Source organism: Pongo abelii, chromosome 2 (assembly GCF_028885655.2).
Source record: "Pongo abelii isolate AG06213 chromosome 2, NHGRI_mPonAbe1-v2.0_pri, whole genome shotgun sequence".
Classification (NCBI taxonomy): domain Eukaryota; kingdom Metazoa; phylum Chordata; class Mammalia; order Primates; family Hominidae; genus Pongo; species Pongo abelii.
In genome coordinates, this window is record NC_085928.1 from 130,365,294 (window position 1) to 130,387,959 (window position 22,666).

The following is a 22,666-nucleotide window of genomic DNA, read 5'->3' on the forward strand; positions in this document are numbered from 1 at the left end:
AGTAGAAAAATTATTAATGAGATATTCTACATTCTCTTTTTCATGCTGTCTGCAAAATCTAGTGTGTATCTTATAGCACATCTCATTTGAACTAGGCAAGTATGAAGTGTCTAGTAGCTATGTGTGGCTAGTGACTAGTGGCTACAGTGTTGAACAGCACAGCATTGATTCTAGGACAATCATTCCTAAAATTTTGTATTCAAGGTTCTTTAGGGGAACCTTATGAAAACTGTGGACCTTCCTTCCAGAAAAAAAAATTATATTAGCATACAATCCCCCATAAATTTTCAAGGAATTTATGAAACCTTAGAAGCCCGTCTTAGACCCTCCTGAGGTAAAAATCATCTCAAAACTGCCATAATTTCATCTCCAGTCTCACCTTTTTTTATAGTTGACCTTTTGTATTTACATAAATTATTTTAAAAGGAACCTATATTATTTCTATAAATGAAAAATGTATCATTTATTAAAAGCAAAAGATAACTGTAAAAAAATTAGTATTATTCTTTCAAAAATTCATAAACCTACCCCCTAAACTTATCTTTCATATCACTCTTCGGGATACACTGCCTAGGGATCTGGAAACCAGATGAAGAGGCCCTGCTTTTGGGCCTCCTCTGAATGGATGCAGGAATGAAGTGAAATCTGCAGGGATGTGCTATTAGGTCATTATAGTAACACAACTGGTTATGTTATTTAAGCCTGCACAGTGAGATGGAGACTGGGGGTGTAAAACTGGGCAAAGTCATTCACTTTGATAAGGTTCATGGACTTTAGAATAAATACATCTAAAGAAATACTTTTCTTCTGCTGATTTTTCTTCCCTGGCTCTGTTTGCCAGAAGATACACCTGAAACTCTGTCCTCTTGGGGGAAAGAGTTGGTAAGAGAAAGAGACCTGAGTAGTGGCTTAGATGAGCTCTGCTCCAGGCCTTAAAGAGATGGCTCTTTCTATCATATTCTCTGCTAGCTTCCTCCTTTCACAATCTAATTGGTGAGACCCAATGGACAGAGGAGAAAGGAAATAAGTGCCTGGACCTTCCTGCCACATAGGCCTCAAGTCCAAGATTGCAAATGCAAATGCCAGCAAGGGTTGGGTGGATAAGTTCAATGAGTCACTTCTTGAGGGACTGGAAATTTGGACCTTTGAACAAAGTCCTCCCCTTTTTTTTGTCAAATGTTGACTAATTTGTTATTAATGTTATATTTGACATTAGATATTTACACTTGATATTTAATACTAGAAACACCAACCAGAAGACTGACTGTAGATTCTAATTCAGGGTGAATTAGGCCATCAGGATGCCAACTAAGTCTTCTGCCAAAACATCAGTGCTGGTTCTCAACTCAGAAACAAGTTCATACATTTTGTTGGTATCACAGTGATGGGAGGGCTGGGATGCTACTGGCCTTTAGGACATTCAGAACAAGGACAGTCCTGCACCCAAACATTTGTCCTGCCCTGAATGCCATAATGTCCTTGTTGAGAAACACTGAAAGAGTAAAAGAAATTCTGCAGGTCCTCACGTGATAATCCGGTTCAACTCTCATTAGGAGCCAAAACCCTGTTTGGTAAATAGAAGACAATACATTTTTCTGGAGCATCTCTTTCCTTTCGATTGCACAGGCATAGCAGACACAGCAGGCTTCAAGTATTTGAGATTTCTGATCATCTTAGGGTCGTCTCACATTTCTGCAAAGTTTTTCTTTATTTTCTCTCTTCTGGTTTTAGTATGCTTACATTCTTCAGAGGGTTTTAGCATTATTCTTTTATGAAATGACTTTCAAAAAGTGGCACCCGAAGCAATGACTTGACTGAAAGTATATGACTGAGAAGGGCCTCTGTTGCTAGACTCCCACAACGGAGAGCATAGCTGAGATGTCCACTCATCCCCAAAAGGGAGTTATTCTACAGGTGTGACCTCTAGAGCAGTGGATGTCTTTGCCCTCGGTTGTTTGAATACACTGAGTTTGCCATAATGCTGTGTTCCACAACCATGCCAGTTCCACTGGAACATGTGTCAGCTTTTATTCAGTGCTGATCTTTTTCCCTGAACAAACAAGGGTGTATATGACCCATTCTCTGAATTTTATATGAGTGATGGGGTGTTTTGTCCCTTCTGCTTGTCTAGGGGATCTTTCCATCGAGTTTATGAAAACTTTTTAGTGTGCTATAACATGCATATAGTAAAGCATATAAGGCTCCATTTTTTTATGTAGTTGTATACCCATGTAACTACCACTTGGAAGAACATACAAAACATTTCCAGCAACCCTGAAGTTTGCCCATGCCCCTCTCTGTCACTGCCTGCCCCATACCAGGATTACCACCTTTCTGAATTTCATCACCATTGATAAATGTTTTTATCTGTTCTTGAACTTCTTTTACATATTACATAATACACATTCTTTTGTATTTGACATTTTTTGCTCAATATGACATTTGTAAGATTCATACCTTTTGTTACATATGTCAGTATTTTATTCTTTTTTATTGCAGAGTAGTATTGAGTACATGGATATACCACAGTATATTTATTCATTTTCTTGTGTAACAGAAAACTGGGTTGTTTCCAGTTTGGGACTGTCTTTTGGCGGACATATGCATTTCTCTTGGATATAAACCTAGGGGAAGATTTGCTAGGCTATAGGGTAGATACATGTTTAACTTTATTAAAAACTTTCAAACAGCTTTGCGAAGTGGTTATAGAAATTTACAGTGCCCTGAACAGTGTAAGAGAGTTCAGTTGCTCCGTATCTTCTACAATACTTGATAATGTTAGTCTTTTTAAATTTTAGTCATTATAATGGGTTTGTAATAGTCTCTCATTGTGGCTTTAATATGCCTACTCCTTTGCATTTTCACCTAAAATGGGTGAGTCATAAACATTGAATGTCATGTAGAAGTTTTTAAATTCTTGGTTCAGGCTACTGCATGTGCAATGGTTTTTGAGGAATTCCTAACCCTTTTAAGGAATCCTAACTATTTCTCTTTCTAGAGAGAAGTGATGTGTAATTGTACAATCATCTCAGCTTAGTCAGATGTGAAAATTCCTCACCCACATCCCTAGTGTGGTATCCCCATGGCATGGCCTTGATAAAAAATGTACAGGGGAGGACCCAACATTGCTACCATAGGCATTTGGCAATGAATTTGCCTCTCCATACACAGGGAATCCTGTCTGTTCAATAATATCCAATGAGCATTTATTGAGCACATACTTTGTTCCAGGCACTGTGCTGGGCATTGAGAAAGCAACAGGGAAATAGACACAGTCCCTCTCTTTTTGAAAGACTCACTGTCTAGTGAGGGAGTGAGAAAGAGTACATACAATTGTCATGCAATGTGATAAATGCTTTGCAAAATGTGTATGTATTTTCAGGGGGCTTGGAGGCTCATAGCAAAGGTCCTTGAAGAGAGCAAGAAAAAGTCTTCCCAGGAAAAGTGGACACCTGAGTGAGTGTTACAACAAGAAGGGGGCATCTCAGGCAAGGCAGTTACCAAGCACAGGTGTGAAGGTGAGCTTCTGCGCAGGTTTCTCGAAGGTTGTTGGCACAGCTGGAGCATAAGGCAATGCAGGAGGCACTTGCAAAAGATATAGCCAGGATGTGTACAGGGCTGATCATGAAGGATGTACTTAAGTGAAATATATTTTGCAGAATTTCAACCCAGAGAATCTCCCTTTTGGTTTACCTGCAAACAAAAAGAATCAATACTTCCCTTTGACTGTCTCTGAACACTGAATTTTGGCTTCTACTCACTTTTTGAAGCCAAATTGCATGAAATTAGGCCCCTTCCTTCCTTCCTTCCTTTTCATTCGTTCATTCTTTTTTGAGACAAGGTAGAGTACAGTGGTGCCATCATAGCTCACTGCAGCCCTGACTTCCTGAGGGTCAGGTGATCCTCCCCACTCAGTCTCCCAGGTAGCTGGGACTCCAGGCACACACCACCATACCTGACTAATTTTTTGCATTTTTAGTAGAGATGAGGTTTTGCCATGTTTCCCAGGCTGTTCTTGAACTCCTGGGCTTAAGCAATCTGCCCACCTTGGCCTCTCAAAATGCTGAGATTACAGGCATGAGCCACTGTACCTGGCTGAAGTTAGAGTTCTTTCCATCTCCTTCTGTGAATATAGACATATTTTCTATTTAACAGTTTAAAACCAATGTGAATTTTCCCATATATGGTAGTCTAAGAATTGAATTGTAGTTTCTTAACTAGGTTTTTGTTTTGTTTTGTTTTGTTGTGTTGTGTTGTGTTGTGTTTCGTATGCCTTCCAGACCCAACACCCTAGCCAGTGCAATGGCTCTGAGTGTGGCATAAGCCCACTTTTAGTTTTCTTATGGGATTGAGTAATGTTCTTGGTGTTAGCATCTCTCTTTTTATTGGAGGAGTAAGGCAGACACTTACATTTCTAATAAAAGATCTGCTCGTTGAAATCAAGCAAGTCCTGATGGTGTCAGGAACCTTCTGTCCTGAGCACAACAGAGGCAGCCATGGGGTATCAGAATTACCTCCATTATATTTAAGAAACACTCAGGTAGCATGCACCTCTTTTGATTTTCCATGCCCAGCTATGTAGCAACTTGTTTACTTCTCACAAGCACCCTAGAGTTGGAAAGTTTCCACATATGGGGAAACTGAGGCACCAAGATATTAAATAACCTGCTCAAGTCACAGGTGGAATTTGAACCCACAAACTCATAGACACCATACTATGCTGCTTCTTTTTACTTATAAAATATACAGGATAAATTCAAAGGAACAAAGTTCATTCAGCAAACCTTTGTTGAGCAACTGCCTGGTGGGTGAGTCAGTGACACCTTTGCCCCAGAAACTCTTAACCGATCTGGGGAGACAGATAGTAATAAATGTTTGTAATGCAATGTTAACCTGAGGAGGAAAGTCACTAACTTTGCCTGAGGAAGTTAGGGAAGGGTTTCTGCCTGAAATACGGGCTCAGCCTTTCACGAAAAGGAGTGAACAGACAGGGCAGTTCTGAGTCGTGATAAGGCAGAGCTTGTTTGGGAGGTGTCAAGTGTTCTGGGGGGTGGAAGATGTTTGAAGGTGTGCTGTGGAGACTGAAGTTAGGAATAGGACTGGTGGAAGGTGGTACTTGGGGCTTGGTGCAGGGGTCTGGTATGTGAAGCTGAGAAGTAGGACTTTAGCTTGTACCTGGTGGAAAGTCATTGAGGATTGTTAAGTAGAGGAGAGAGTTGATAAACCACCCTCTGGAGAGATCCGGTTTGGATAACATTGCAATAATTCAAGAGAGGATGAAAATTTGCAGTGTAGGTTGTTTAGACTCTAGGGGCATCAGGTGAGTTGACAATTAAATGTAGAGTCTGAACTGTAGCATGTGGTGGGGGAGGAGGAAGAAGGGTGAGAGCAAGAGGGAGAGAAGGAAGAAGAAAGGGGGAGAGGGTGAGCACAATGTCTTCTGAAAGGAAAAAAGGAAGGAAGGAACCGAGGGAGAAGGGAAAACAGACAGAAAAAAGGAAGGAAAGAATGGAAAGAGGACAGAAAAGATATGCCAGTATATTTTTAAAATGTATTATGATGAAATGTTACTGGTATGATAGTCCTATGATTCAGGCTTTTAGAAGTATGTGCTCAGCCAAATTTTGTTTTGGTGGTTGACCAGCCATTATTTTCATGACTCTTTAGTAGCCCATTGAGATTATTTCTATCTAAAGATACTTTGTCAGGTTTATGTAAGACTTCATTTAGGGGGTGTTGCCTTGGCATGCAGACAGCTTCCAGGCCTTACACACCAGCAGAAACATGTTCTAAAGAGTGCAATAAAGCATTTAAATTCATAGCTGGGCCCCTCAGGAGCAAACAAGAGCTGTCACATGGAGCACTTTCAAAATAATGCTTTTCTAAAAACAAAAACAAAAACAAAAACAAAACAGAAACACACAGAGATATTTGAAATTCATCCTCACAGTTGTCAAGCCTCAATCATAATGTCTTTGAACCCAAGGAAACTTTAAACATATGAGGATCATAAAACCTTACTTTAAGCCAAATTATCGCTGCTCTCTGTGCCAGTTATAAGCAGCATAATTAGTGGAGTGAACTACTTCTCCCTGCAATTATTATTATCAGGCTGGTATAAGTATACTGGGGTTGAGAGGGGAGTAAAGTTCTAATCGTAACAGGGTATGTAGATGTGGATAAGGTAGCATGTCAGGTGTTAGCTGTCCAGGCAGCCTCCCAGTGCTATAGGAGTCTCATTTCACTAGGGGTTTAGGTTACCACAAGCTTTGCTCATCTTCCTGCTGCAATACTGGCTCCTATAGAAGGCCGGGAGGCACAGTGTAGAATCCGGAGCCAGAGAGAGCAGCCTGGAGTAGTGAGCTGTTTGCCTGGGTGCGTTATGTGGCAAAATCCACACAGCCATGACGCCAGCCAAGCGTCAGTCACCACGGGCATCTAAGGTGCATTTCAAGAACATATAATTGGGATAGCTTAGCCGCGTAAGTGCAGGACGTGGCTTTGGGTCCCAGGTGGTTTATTTGTTTAGAATGCCTTCATTCTATCTGACTTGGAAGTAGAGAATGAGAAGCTCATGCTGAGGGTGTAGCGATGTCGGCAAGTCCTGAAAGCCCAGCGGACAGCAGGGTAAGTGTCAAACCACCCCCGTGATGCTGTGTGTGTGAACACTGAAGGAGATTGTGTTGCAATTAATGTGTGGGTCAAGACGTGTCCATCAGGGCATGGGCTTCCAATGGCCAACTTCTCTTAAAGTTCTAATGTATCCTTCCTAAGGGTGGGATTACAGAAACGTACTTGTCCAGTAATTCTCATGTGTCCTGAATTGGAATTAAAAGACAAAGAAAATATAATTCCTAAATTTCAAGCTTTTCTGTTGGAGGTAGGGAGAAGAAGGAGGGTAATACAGAGATACAGATTATAATCCTGTGTTTTTTAAACTTTAAAAATGTTAAGGAGAATTGTAAAATGAAATTAAATTACCTTCCTATTCTGAAATAAGACCCTGCAGGAATATATGAATAAAAAATGTGTAATCCATTCCTAGTGCCATCCTTTGAGAGACATTTAGTTTCCTCGAGTACCATACTTGAGGGGACACCTGGAATATGTTCCAAAGAATGGCTCTGTAGAGGCTGGAGGTTTGGGGTGTTCCATGTTACAAAGAAAGGCTGAAAGAATTGGGAGTGTGCGATCTGGAGAAGAGAAGACTGCGGGAATGATTACAGCTATTTTTAAGCATGAGAAGGACTGAAGCACAGAGCAAGGAAGACACTTGTCCTGTATTTCCCTCAGGAAAAGAGTTTTATCCTTTGGGAAAGAGGGATAACAGATCCCTTTGGCAGTCCGATGTTTTTTAAAAAAAGACCTCTCCTCAGAAAATACATTTATTATAAAATGCAAAATTGCCACATAATAGCGGGGATCTCACAGGACCCTGTAAAATACATTTAAAGATCTCTTGTTTTAGATGGTAGGACCAACAGTGAATAAAAATTTCAGGATTTGGCTTGATTTAAGGAAGAATTTACAAATAGTTTGGTTATTGCTGCAATGGAACTAGGCTTTTCCTAAGGTGATTCCCTCCCTCATCCCTACAGTCTGAATGAATAATTGTGTAGAAAAAATACCTCGAGCTTTAGATTCACCAGGACCTGGATTTGGATGCAGACCTGCTTCTTCTAGCTGTGTGTCCTCAGACAAATCATTAAATCCTGCCAAATATCTGTGAAATGGAGATAAAAATCTATCATTAGGTGATTGGGCTAGTTAAATGACAGCAGGTGTATAAAACACCTATCTCAGTACTACAGTAGATTATGAACAAAAATATACTTTTCTTAGTATTTCTCAAAGGTCAGGAATTGAAAAGAACAAGAAAAAGCCTAATTCCTGCCTCTGCATAAGTTCTTCATGATTATGTTCCCTTTTTACTGTTAAGAATATTATAGACAGCATTCTAGCTTTGTGTGGGAAGCTACAATAAATGTCTAATTCCAAATTTGCATCAGATTTATATTTCTGAAAAACTTTAAAAATGAACTGAAAGGTGATATTATGGTATCTTAAAGTTTTTTAAAAAAAAAAAAAAGCTTTTGAACCAAACTGTGAATGAACAGTGTAGAAAAGGAAATGTACTTGAAATATTTCAAAGTGTTTTCAGTGAGGAGAAACTTATCCTCAATTTCTATTTAATACAAGAGGAAATGAGGTTGCATTTTAAGGTAATACTTAATAATGGGGAAGAAAAGTAACTGTATATCAAGTGAAAAGGGATAATACTAAATAATAATAGAGTGTATAATAGACGTTAAATGCCTTTCTTTAAGAACTAGAGAGAAACATATTTTTCAATGGCTTTTGGTAATGGGCTTTTTAAAATGTTCAATTGAGATATGAACTGGAGGATGTGAACATTTAGTCCCGTGGGTGGCAGGATATTCTTAGCAGCTTCAAGGATGTTTGCTACATGGGAATTGTCTTTAATTCCCCAAGCAGCAAATTTGATGGAGCACTACATCCAAGGCACTGCTGGATGTGAAAGGGGTCCCTCACCTTCAAGGAATGTGAGCTAGGTTGAGGAGTTCAGCACATACTCCTGAAAAGATGAGTGGTGCAGGCAATGATTTCCCAAGTGGTTGAGATGAAAGAGAGACAGTGGAGATTGGAGCTGATGACAGCTTTCATGAAGGAAGTGAGGACTGAGCTGAGCCTTGAAAATTGGGAGGTGCTGTCTTCCCATCTCAGTAAATGGCAGCACCATTCACCCAGGTATTTAATCCCAAAACCTAGAAATCATACTTGTTTCCTCTTTCCCTCACCCCCAAATCCAAACTCTCAGCAACTCCTACCTATTCTGCCTCCAAAATAGATCCTGAGTCTGCACACTCCCACCATCTCCATTTCTGTCCTGCTGGGTCAGGCCACCATCCTCCCTTTGAAACGTTCCAATGGTCTATTAACTGGTCTCTCTCTTTGGACTTTTGGATCATCCTCCAACCCATTTTCCACAAAGAAGCCAGAGTGATGAAGTCACCACTGTGATTTAAACTCTTTAAAGGTTTTCCATTAGACTAAAAATAAAATCTTCGCTCTTCCACATGGCCTACAAGGCCCTGTGTGATGTGGCCCAGACTCACAGATCTCACCCCCTCTTCTTCTCCCCCTCACTCACCATGGCTGAGCCACGCTGGCTTCCTATGATTCTTTGATCTAGGTAGATGTACAATAGAGAAAAAAAGAATGTGAAAATTATTGAAGGCTATAGAAGGAGATCAGTTCTCAAAATTAGCAGGAGAGCTCGGTTTTATGTAATGATTCTGCCACACAAATGTGGGCATATACGTAGGAAGCATGGTTTGATTTCAAGGACCTCTGGGAAGGAACCTTTTGTATCTCAAAACTTAGCTCTTTCACCAGTTTCATTAAATTATTTTCCAGGATAATATACTTCATTAAATTCCCACCTATGAGGAAGTAAGGTTGGTATTTACTCTGTGCCAGGTACAGTGCTAGGTACAAGAGCTATGATGATGAAAAAAATAAAAAGAAAATAGACATGAGGACTCTACTTTCTTGCTGCTTTTCAGACTACTGGGGACCCAGACAATTACCACAGAAGATAATTACAATGAGGAGTTTTACAAGGTGCCATGAGAACACATGGGTGGGGCACCTAACTCTGACTTGAGAGGTCAGGGAAAGCTTCCCAAAGGAAGGACATTTAACTGAGAATTGAAATAGTGGGAAGTAGGGCAGAAGGCAAGGGCAAGCATTCAAGTTTTCTTGGCAGGGGAAACAGCACATGCAAAAAGACAGTGTTAAGGAGAAACATGACACTTTCATGGAACCCAGAAAAGTTCAGGATGGTTGCAACACAATGGCAAGATGGAGGAAGTGGAGAGAAGAGGAGTAAGGTATGAGAAGTAATTGGTGGCCTGTGTGTACAAAGCCTTATAAGCCATTGCAAGGTCTTTGGACCTATTACTAGTAAATGAAAGGTTTTAAGCAGTGAGATTACATAAGTGTTGTAGACAGCTCAGTCTGGATAGAGTATGAAGAGGGGCTAAAATTGGCAGGCCATTTGCAAGGCTGTTCTATAATCCAGGTGATAAATAATGTTGGTATGAACCAACATTGAAGGAGCAAGGATGAAGAGTCCAGAAGAGAAATTTAAAAAGGGGAATTCACAACATTTGGAGATTAACTGGATGACATAGGGGTAGAAATGAAAAGAACAATAAGAATGATTCCTAAGTTTCCACCTCCCAGGGGACCATTTGCTAAGATACGGACTCAGGTGTAAAAAAGGGGCTTAGGGAAAGATAGGGAGATGTCACATCTGCTAGTGAAATGCCTTTCTTTTTTCTAATCTAAGATCAGGTTTTCTTTGTAGCATGGGCTCTGGAAATTCTGAAAATAGATGGATGGAAGAGTCTATGAAAGATGGAGAGGAGAGACAAGAGGGCATCATAGAGAACCATTGAAGCCCTCCTAATTTTGCTTAAGCCCTGGCCAAGATGTCAAGCAAGTTCTTCTTTCATTAATACACAGTATTTAAAAGAAATATTGCATCTTCTAGTTAACTGCAAAGCCTTTCCAACTCCATTTTCTGTCCTGCTTGGGATTTACATTTTCCTCAATCGGAATTCTATCTACGTTGGACAAAGTGATTGTGGCCCCTTGAGGAATAAAAGTGTTTCCTCATTCCAGCTGGCTTCCCATCCCTCTTCAGCCATACACAGATCCTCATTTACATTTTGGATGAGTAAGTGTCTAGGCTGTGTGGTGTTTTATAAGCTTAATGGACTTGTGAATGTGGGAGAGACAGACACAGAGAAAGATGACCATAGATATCTGCTTGAGACACCACCCAATTAATGTCTGTGACATCATCCCACTTTAGTTGAAGGCTTCTGAAATAAGTAGCTCTTGTTTTACATATTACTTAAACTCTTGTTAAACAATGTCCTGCCATGAGAAAGAGAGTTCCTTTTTCAGCATGATTTTTGAACAGCAGCACTATTGACATTTTGGGCCAGATAATTATTTGTGGTGGGGAATGTCCTGTGCATTGTAGGGTATTTAACAGCATCTCTGGCCTCTACCCACTAGATGCCAATAGAGAAACCCCATACCCAATGGTGACAATCACCCATGTCTGCAGACATTGCCAAGTGTCTACTGAGAGATAAAATTTCCCCTAGTTAAGAATCATTGCTTTAGAGCAGTGATTCCCAAAATGTGGTACTCAGATCAGGAGCATCAGCATCACCTAAAGACTTGTTAGAACTGCAAATTCTATAACCCCAACCCAGACCTACTGAGAAAGAAGCTCTAGGGATGGGGCCCAGCAATCTATGTTTAAGGAGCCCTCTAGATTATTCTGATGCACACCGAAGTTTGAGAATCACTGCTCTAGAGCAAATGAGTGGTCACTGAAGTTCTGGAAGAAGTAGTTGTTTACATAAAGAAAGATTTTGAATTAAAGGAAAGTCTTCTCTCTTCTGTTTTCCTTTCCCTTTTAAGAAATGAAATCAAAGTACATCATTTTATTTTTAAAAAACAAAGGTTATTGGTAAATCGTTTCCTATCATGGAAAATTCTTATAGATAGAAAACAATTTATAAGTCACATGAAAAGTTTGTTACTCTGAACAGAATTCCTTTTTCCCAAGTTCACAAAGATTAAACAGTAAGTAGTAGCATGATTGAATATCACATTGACAAAGAGAGATTTTAAATAAGCACACAGAGAAACATTTTGCAAGTAGAATAGAATTGTGACGTGGAGCTTCCAATGTGATATATGGCTCCCATTTAGGGTAGCAAGCTCACTTGCCTGCCCCACTACTCAATAGCTTTGGGGAAGCAAAGCCAGATGTCTGCGCAAAGCAATCCTTTTCTCTATGTTCTTCCTTAACTTTCTTTTCCACTTGTTTGTTCACTTACCCCTTTTCTACCGAACACAGCACTGAATAGGGAAATGGAGTTTTTTAATTTATTTAATCAGTGGTTTTATAATACATCCTACGTATTTTACAAGTTTATATCGAAGTTCTATTTTTCAAGTGTATTTTCAAATTCTGTGCATTGCTGAACAATTTAGTAATGTCAGTATCTTCCTTGAAATGCTTAATGGATCCCTGAACATTAAATTAGATTCCAAAAATACTTTTATCAAAAAAGGAAACGATGCTCCAACTTAAATAATTATTTTTAGTTAAAAGCATAACAAAATAAGGAAGATGAACTTAGACATTATTAATTATTCATTTTTATGTATTGATTTGTTCAAAAGATATTTATTGAATATCAACTGTGTACCAGAAATAAGACAAATGCAATAGAATTTTATTACCTCATGGAACTTACATTTTTTCTGTAGGCTGAAGGGAAGGGGTGGGGAGAACAGACAGAAAACAACTCAATAGTTCAAATTTTGGATTGCACCCTGTTAGTGGGTTATGAGATCAAGTTAATGGGATACAAACAGCTTTTGTGATTGTTCCTTTAATTAGCAAACTCAAAGAGAGTAAAGAAACAACTTTATTCCGCTAACACTTCTTAAGCATGTTGTTTTGTCAAACTATTGTTGCAGTTATGTGTGTGTGTGCATGAATCAATGTAAAACATTTCTCATTATCAACTTATAAAGTTTGAAAAATATTGGAGTTTTAAAATACTTAAATAAATGAATCATTTTAAATCATAATACATATACAAAAAGGCCAAGGAGGTAAGGTAGAAAATAACAAAAATGTGAAGTACAAGGAGGTAGAACCCACTTTCGCTGTGTGGTCAGAGATCGCCTCTCTGATGAAGCAGTATTCCAGCTAGACCTGGCCAAAAAACGGGAGCCAGAGGAAAGGGTAGGGAAGAGCTTTCCAAACAAAGGGAGCAGCAAGGGCAAAGGTTCTGTTTGGGGCCTGAGTAGCTTGGGTATGGCAGTTTAAATGGCAAAGAAAATAAACAGTTTATTTCTTTCCTTCCCAGGAAGAAAGATTCTAGAACTTTTGGTTGATAGAGGCACAAAAACAAAAGGGGAACATGCACCTACTCCATAAATAAAGAAGAGTTTCACTTCAAAGGCCTAGAAAATTTCCAATTCAAATAATTATAGAAAGAAAACATATTCAATTAAAATTGAGCAAATATTCATTGAGTTTATACCATGGGCAAAGTGTTAACTATGGTGTATTTAAAGAAGAACACAAATTTGAAAATGTAAGTATAGAGTTCTAAGTACATATCTACACAAAAGACCAAAGATTACAATCTACCTATTAATAAAACAATTTTCCATTCTCCCATTTAACAAGGCAGTTTTTCACATGCCTCAAATTTACTTTTCTCTATTTGTTTTTATAACAAAGATTTCATTCACTCCAAAATGATTTCTGCCTATTTAGCTACCTACTCTACTTTATATTTCAAAAGAGAGGGATGTTCTGTATCCACCAGTGATTTTACATCGTAGGACATCAAACAAGGCTTGGCAAAGACACTTAAAACCTTCGTAATGCCCCAACCTTGTATTGTTAAGGTTCCCTAATTCTTTCATAGAATTCCAAATTTTAAAGCCTGCACTTTGGTAGTAGTTATGCCTATGTTTCTAACCATTATTGTTATTGATAATATCATTATTTTAATACACTCTATCTCCTTGCTATCTCCCTTAGTAAGTTCAGCTGCCTAGAGCTTCTTTTGTTTTAATTTTTATTTTTTTCTTTTCCTCCAACTTTTATTTTAAGTTCCAGGGTACATGTGCAGGATGTGCAGGTTTGTTACATAGGTAAACATGTGCCATGGTGGTTCTTATTTTATAGTCCTACCTAATATCCCTTCCGCTACCTTTCTGACAACTTACAGCCTGCCCTTCTTCAAAACTCAACCTCTCACTTTCTTTGCCGGGTGGGCAAAATTCACAGAGGCAGCAGCGATGGCAACAAAAGCTATTTCAGTGGTTGCCCATATAGACTCATAGTCTTAACTTAACCACAGTGAACTATGGAAACAGGCCATTAGCTAATGGCCTGAAACTCCTGGAGGCAACCTTTTATACTTCAGCTCAAGGCAACTGGAACCTGGCAGAAATCTTTGAGTATGGACAGGGCAAAGTCACAGGGAAATTCTTGAAGGACCCTTTAAGCAAATGGTTTGGGACAGCAATTTGCAGTCATATCAATAGTATACTAACTATTCATATTCTTTCCAGCAGTAATTTTGGGATCTTCTGGAACACTTCTGAAAATAGTTCCTAAAAAAAATCATCCAGAATTCAGAAATAAATTTTGGCACAGAAAGTTATTTGTGGCATTATTTGTATTTGGAAATCAGCCAAATATCTTTCCATAGGAGAATGTTAAATATTTAATGTTATATCTACATGGTGAAGTATATAAAGTCATTGAAAGTGCTGTTTATGAAAAGATTATATAGCATGGGAAAATGATTCAGTTATGATGTTAGGTGGAAAAAAATAAGAAGGGAATTTATATAGAATTTCAACTATATAAAAAACAGATGCATAAAAAACTAAAGGAAATAAGAATTGAGAGATCTGAATAGTTGCATTACTAGTGATTTTTTAATACTTTTCTGTAGTTTAAATTTTTTCTCCAATGAGTGTGTGTTCCTTTTATGTTCTAAACAAATAAACTTTAGCTCAGACTTTACCATGTTGTTTCTCTTCAGTAAATTTAAAAATAATTCATGGTTTCAGATAGTGTTCAGCATACACATGGCACTGCGTAGGATATCAAAATTTGCTTGCCAACATCAGTGAGTATATACTTGTTTAGTTTAATTAAAAATCATTGCCAAGTAAGAAAGTAATATTAATATTTTATTATAATTTATTATTATATTTATAAAAACAGCCAAGAACTCTCATATGATTCATTTTTTTATTTTGAGAAAAAAAGAATGATCTGTAATTGTGGTTTGCTTTTAAAATATGACTTTTTTTAGAATGAGATATGATAGACTAATTAATTGGCTCCTAATAAATAGTGTGCCTACCTAAGTGATTACTAAACTCTATCAGTTAATTGTAGGAAAGTAAAGAGAAAACTGTTTACATCCAGATAGATTTTAGCTCTCTTGAGAAGTTTCATCAAACTCTAACCCTACATGGTTACAGGGTTGTGTATCACATTCTGCAAGGTACGGTAATGTGCCAATTCAAAGACTTTGAACAATGGGCCGGAGGCAGAGGGTGTAAGCCTAACACTTTGTTTCTTGACCCGGTAGCCAAAGTATGCTATGCCTTAGAAAAAAAAAAAACCTGAGACCAGTTGTTCTGATCACCTTGCAAATTTTGTGATGCAGCCACCACCATTCCTAGAGTCGATTTTAGCCAGATACATGCAGGAAAATACGAAGAATATTTATGCTATTTTTCTTTGGGGTAATTTTTCCCTCGTTCCCCAGCCCATTTATAATTCCTGCTTTCAGGGAATCTATATTTATGACGCCCCAATCATCTTGGCCTGTGCACTGCATCTCAGTGTGAGGAACCAGAGCCCTCTGTGGAAGGCAGCTTTATAGAGGAGACCACACTGTTGACAGATTCCTGCCTCCTCCCTGTGGGTGGTCTGAAGCAGGGAAATCTGAGCTTTCCAGTGCAGGCCTGGCATGTGCCAGGAAATTTAGATTCGGGGGAGCTGCTATCTATTACAGTTATGAACCTTCCGAAAACCAGAATTGCAGGTAACCAATATTCCTTCTGCATGCCAAAGCAAACCCCAGGCCCTTAATCTTCAAATGACTGGGCTATTAATATTAAAATTGTTTCTATTATATAGCCTGGGTAAAGATTTGTTAGTTTCTGAGGTAAAGCAACAACAACAACAAAAATTGAAGGACTTTTACTTTGAAACATGTCTAAATTAGCAAGAGGAGGAAGTATGTTTGTTATCTGTTGGAAGAAACACTTTTAGAAGCCCATTGGGGGAGGAGATAGACTCAGATTTCTTGGGAGTCAGCCCAGTCTTGGAAAAAAAGTTCTAAGAAGTTTAGTAGGAGATGCCAAGGCACGATTAGAGGAAGGTAAACCTGATTTTGAATGCTGCATAGAACTAGGTATTCTTGGGAAAGTTCCTGAAATTTTCTGAACCTTTCTGTCCTCATCTAAAAAATTGAGCTAATAATACTTTTATGGTAGATACAGAGGGAAATGGGATAAGAATGGATGTGAAATGCCTGAAGTTTGTGGTGTGAAACTCACATACCTCTTTACGTCACTATTAAAATATATTAAAATGCTTCCATCCCATTATAACCAGTTTGCTTTTACAATGAAAATATACTTTTTCTCATTTGGTAACGAGAATGCAGTATGCAAATGGCCATGTCTAAATTAGTTTTGGATCAATTACCACTTATGATTTCTACCACTATATAAGCAGCTGCTAATATTAACACTGTAATTGTAATCCCGCTTGACCTTACCCTACACATGCAACTTCTATTGCTAGAGGAAGTCCCAACCCTAGGGTGTTGATGCTACGTCCACCACCCCTACCCAACCTGTAGCCTTTTGTATATAAAATGTAGGCCAGCTACCTCTACAGCAATGGTTTTCACACTTTAGCATGCACTTGAATCATCTTAGATTCCTGGATGCCCAACCCCAGAGTTTCTGATTCAGTAGGTCTCGGGGGAGGACAGATAATCTGCCTTTCTAACAAGGTCCCATATGATACTGACACTGATGTTGCTGATCCAGGAAACACACTATGAGAACCACTGATCTATATAATTCATAAAATGAACTCAGTAGGTTTTCATCTTTTTCAATGGGCTAGACTAGTTTAAATAGCATTGGAATTATCTGTTCTTTAAAAGTTAAATGGAACCCAGCTGTGAAATTATGTAATCCTGATACTTCTTCCCCCCATTTAAATGATAGACTTTTAATCGCCGTTTCTGTCTCTTCTTATTACATTTTAGTGCTTCCTCTTGGGTCAGTTAATTTCTGTTTTGCTAAGAAATCATCCATTTTTTCTAGGTTTCACATCTATTACAATGGGGTTAGTTCTAGTACTTTCTTAATAATCATTTTCATTTTTGTGTGCATGTTTTTCTCTATTTGCTCAATCCTAGTATTTCCCCCTCTTCTTCCTTTAATCATATTCATAAGATGGTTATATATTTTATAAAAGAACCAGCTTTTGAATGTATTTGTTCTTTCTACTATTTTTGTTTTCCACTATATTTCAGCATTTATCTTTATTAATTCCTTCTTCATACTTTATTTAGGTTTATATTTTTGTTCTTCATGAAACTTACTAAGGTTAGTACTATGTTAACGTCTTAGTTCTTCAGTAATGAAGCTATTATAGCTATAAGCCACACATTTTTCCTCTGAGTATAGCTTTAGCTGTGTTTCATAACTTTGGATGGAACATATTCTCTTTTTTATTGATACTAGATAGCTTATGATTTTAATTTTGCTTTTCTCATGAATCTTAGAGCTATTATAAAGGATGTTTCTTATTTTTCAAGTAGATAAGATTTACTAGCTATTGCTTTATTTAAAATCAATTTTCTTTGCTTACGATCTAAGATTATATCCTATCAAAATATCTACTTTTAAAAAAAGATGTTCATTTTAACCTTGTGATTTATATTTTATTAATATTCCATGGACAATCAGAAATCTATTTTATTAACTCATATGATGTGAGTTCTATGTACAAATCTATTAGATTGAGTGTGTAGAATATGTTATTCAAATATTTATGTCCTTTCTTGTATTTGGGCTCCTTGATCACTTCCAAAAGTTTCAAAATCATTTCCCAAAGCTAATATAATCTTTATCCTAAAATCTGACCAAGAAAATACAGACTAAAAAAAAATATGAGCTACTTTCACATATACACATAAGGGCAAACTTTGGAATAAAATATTACCAAGTATATTCCAAAGCCATCTCAAAAGAAAGAATACTCTGTGATCAGGAAAAATTTATTCCTGGAATTAAACATCATTAAAAATTAGGAAATCTATCAATATTTGTCTGATCAATAAATTAAAGGAGGAAAAGGATTATGAAAGTACATGTAGAAAATGCATCTGTAAAATTCAGCAGCCATTTTTAAAAAACTTAGTCGGTGTATCTTTCTGTTTCACTTAAACATGATAAAGACTATCCACCAAAAACTAACAAGTAACAGAATTCTAATGGCAAAACTCTCAGGCTCCTTGTGGTAAAATTAGACATAAGAGAATGTATCAATTATCTCTTGTCCCAGTAATGTTGCATATAACTATCAAACTTCAGTGACAAGTGATAATTAACATGTGTGGCTCACAGTGGGGATCAGGGGATCTCGGCTGGGCCTGCTTGCACATCTGTGGTCAGCTATGGATCATCTCAGCAGCTCTGCGATGATAATTGGGCATGCTCACATGTCTGCTGTCTGGGGCTGGCTAGCTGTGGGCTGATTGAGGATGGCCTCTACTAGAACACTGGAAAAACTCCACAACATATTCTCTTCCTGCAGCAGGCTAGCCCAGGTAGCGGCCGAGAAGCAAGAGCAAGTCTACTGTGAGAAGCACTTTTCAGGCATCATGTTTGCTGACCACCTTTTGGCCCAAACACTCACCTCACTAAGCCTAGATTCAAAATATGAGGGCACTGCAAAGATTCACAGCAAAGATTCATGGCACAGGGCCTAGACACAGGGAGGAGTCTCTGTATTTGTTTTTTCTTTGTATTTGTTTTATCAAGTGAAAAACAAATAAGGATCTCTGCTTCCACCAACATTATTCATCTTTGTTTCAGGGGTCCCTGTGATTTTAGTGGGCCAAGAGGTAATTGGCATAATGAATACAACCAAATGAGAAATATTACCTTTTTTGTTGATGATGTGATTGTATACCTCTAAGAGTGGAAGGACTCCAGTAAAAAACTGGAGTGCAACAATCAGTAAGAATATTTGACAAGGCCGTTGGACTAAAAAATAAATGTAGAAAAATCAGTAAGTCTTCTTTATAGCCATTCATTCAACAAATATTTATTAAACACTCACTGAATAATAAGCATTCATCTGGTCCCTAGAGATACAGTAGTGAACAAAAGAAAAAAATCATTTTCTGCATAGGGCTTATATATTAGTTGGGGGTAATGGAAAATAAATGAGTAGGTAAGCCAGATGGTGGCAAGTGCTACGGGGAAAAATACAAAGCCAGAGAAGAAGTATAGTAAATGCTTAGCTGATGGAATGGATGGCAGGCAGTGGTGTGTTGTTTTCTATGAGGTGATTAGGGAGGGCTTCACTTACAATAAGTTGGCATTTCAGCAGAAACTTGAGGTTCGTGACAAATTCTGCTGTGCAGACAACTGTGACAAGCACATTCCAGTTCAGGCAGAGTGAACAGCAAGTTCAAAGGCCTTGAGACACCGTTGTATGTGGTACACTTTATTTACAAGAATTATCAATTACAAATGGAGATGGAATTTTTACCATAACAACATAAATTTTAAAAGACTTAATAAGATACAACAAGAAATGATTATTTAGAGGACATAAAACAAAATCTGTAAAAACCCAAGGAAACTATTTAAAAAACAAAACAAGAACAGAGGAGGCTAACTTGTCTTTTACCAGGTACTTGAACATGTAGAAGTGACTATATCAAAACGACTGGATATTGGCAAAGGAGTAAACAAATTGATCAGTACAACAGATTGGAGGGTACATCTAGAACGGTTGTAGCCCTACTTGCTAATACATTCAAAAGTAAATGATAGGTGGATAATGGTACACATTAATTTAAATTAAGCAGCAAACATGTATTGATTTGCTATTGCTGCCATAACAAATTATCACCAACCTAGCGGCTTAGCCAACACCAAGTTACGGCTTTGCAGTCTGTAGGGAAGAAGTCTGATACAGGCTTCACCGGGCTTAGGTTTCAGCCTGGAGCCTCTGAGGGAGAATCAACTTTCTTGACATTCTCAGAGGTCAGCCATACTCCTTGGCTTCCTTCCTCCATCTTCAAAGTCAACAATGTTGCATCTCTCCAACCCTTCTTCCATAGTGACATCTGCCGCTCAAGGATTCGGGTGACTAGATTGGGCCTACCAGGATAATCCAGAATAATATCCCCATCTCGAAATCTGTACCCTTAATCACATCTGCAAAGTCCCTTTTGCCATGTAAGATAGCATTTTCACAGGATCTGGCAATAAAGTCATGGACTTTTTGGGGAACCATCTTTGTGCCCACCACAAACATTTTAGAGAAAATTTGGGAGAATAATTTTATAACCCAAGTGTCAGGGAAATGTTTATAATCAATACAGAGCTAATTAATAAGGGATAGATAAAAAGATAAGCATACTGTACCATGTAATTTTTTTAATTGCATGACCAAACATATCATAAACAAACTCAAAAATACAGGCTAGATAGGTGTCTTACAACATGTGGCAAAGTGTTAATGTCTGTATTGTCACAGCATTCATAAGAATCAGTAGGGAAAATGGGGAAAAGATATGAGTAGTTAACTCACAGAAAAGCACATTCAAATGATCATTAAAACCACATGAAAATACACTCAACCTCAGAAGTTTTCAGACAAACACAAAAGTTTATGGTAACAATGAGTATATTTAGTTTCCTAGGGCTGCAGTAACAAATTACGTGAGCTTGGTGGTTTAAAACAACAGGAATATATACTCACAGTTCTGGGGAGAAGAAGTTTGAAACCAAGGTGTTGAGAGGGCCGCACTCCCTCTGAAGGCTCTAGGAGTGAATCCCTCGCTATCTCTTCCAGAGTCTGGTGGCTCCTGGTGTTCCTTGATTTATGAATGTGTAATTCCAGTCTCTGCCTCCATCTTTACATGGCCCTCACCTCTTCTCCCTGTGTCTCCCCTCTGTGTATCTCTTATAAGGACACTTGTCGTTCAGTTTAGGGCCTGCCAGATAAGCCAGGATAATTTCACGTAGAGATCCTTAATTATATCTGCAAAGACTCCTTTTCCAAATTAGGTCATATTCATACTTTTGGGGGATTACCACATGGACATATCTTTTGGGGGTCTACCATTCAGTCACTACAATGAGATACCCCTCCCATCAAATTAGTAAAATGTTAACTTTTTTCATTGACATATACAAGCTTGTAATATATTCCAAATACAAATCTACCAAATATATGTATTACAAATTTAAAAAATAATTAGCAAATATTTCTAAGGAGTGATAATATCCACCACTGCAGTTAGATGAAGAGATGGGGGGAGTCTAATACATTCCTGTGGTCTTTGAACTTTTGAAAAGCAATCTAGCAAGCTCTATTAATAAAAAACACAGAGAGATATCATATATGACCCAGCTTTTGGAAGCTAGCCCATAAAAATAAAAGCATTGATATGCAAGATTCTGTGTACAGGAATTTTATTGCATCATTGTTGTAGGGAGGGAAAGAAGAATCTGGAAACCAAGCGAATGCCCAGAAATTGGGGAATAGTTGGGAAATAAATGTGGTGCACATGTATCATGGATATTATATACTGTATACATAGAGATTTGAGAACTACATGGATGGATGAGTATTAGGTTTTATCACGGCCAGAGTGGTTGGTAGATCATGCAAGAATCCATGTTTGAGGATTTAAGTGAAAAAAATTCCTTTCTTTTGAGTCACGACACCTGGAATAGTGTATCAACTTTGTCCTTAATTCCTGGTGTAACTGAGCAAAGTCACGTGTAACCAGCCACCCTGGGTCTCTGGTTGCTCAGCCTCAGGTGAGGAGGTGGCACTGCCTGTGAGTATATGCTAAATTCCAGGAGTAGCAAAGTGTTCTGCCCTCCCTCAGGCATAGGGAAAATATTGTTTTGTGTTGACTGGACAGATCTAGAGATGTAATCAGTGGCTTTTGAAGAGTCATTGCTGAGTAAGTGAGAAAAATTTTATGCCATTTAGTCTAGGAATTGAGAGTCAGTGTTGGGATGTGCAGCTCAAAGCTGTCCTGCTCCTCTTTCCTGTAATTCCCCTGGAGTATTTTCAGCAATAGGAACACACTGAAAAAGTACACTGCTTCCTCCTCCAGAGAAAACCACATGCATTTAAAGGTATAAACTCTGGTATGTTTGCTAAAAAAAAAAAAAAAAAAAAAAAAAAAAAAAAAAAAAAAAAAAAAAAGCATACTTCCCCAGAAACCTCAAGGCTTCCTGGAATTTCTGTATTTCTGTTAAGAATTCAGATGTACTCATGATAAATTTCTAAATCCACAATTTCAGCCAATTCTATTAACAAATAGGAAAAAAAAAGAAAGTTTTTATGATCACAGGAACTGTTTTAAAAAATTGTGGGGGAAATGCAGTTATACTTGGTAATCTGTGAAAAACAGATCAGATAGAGTTCTTGATCTTTTCAAATTTTTTGCATGTTGTGTAGGATACAGCATCGGATCTGTACCAACTACAGGACACCTAGAAATAAGTTATTCACATTAAATTTCTTGAAAAGCATCCAAAGATCAAGTTACTCATTCTCCTTCCCCCAGGCAAGGCTAGAGAACTACACAGCCCAGGCTCTTTAAGGTCTTTCCTATTTTTAAAGAACCCTTAGTTATAATGCATGATTCTTAGTTTCCTCTACATTTTTATTTTATTCTGCAGTGAAACTGAATTACTTTTCTTTTTTTTTTTT

General features: G+C 37.9%; 1 protein-coding gene across 18 annotated transcripts in view; it reads left to right on the top strand.

Moving 5' to 3' along the window:
• The window catches only part of THRB (thyroid hormone receptor beta), a 371,566-nt gene that overhangs the window by 173,473 nt on the left and 175,427 nt on the right, over nucleotides 1–22,666 (top strand). For 5 of the 18 annotated variants that reach the window (XM_054552502.2, XM_024244889.3, XM_024244891.3 and 2 more), the window contains exon 3: nucleotides 3,383–3,518. The exons of the other annotated variants lie outside the window; for them this stretch is intronic. The gene's annotated coding sequence lies outside the window, so the exon portion shown is untranslated. The remainder of the gene's footprint in view (nucleotides 1–3,382; nucleotides 3,519–22,666) is intronic. 18 annotated transcript variants of the gene reach the window in all.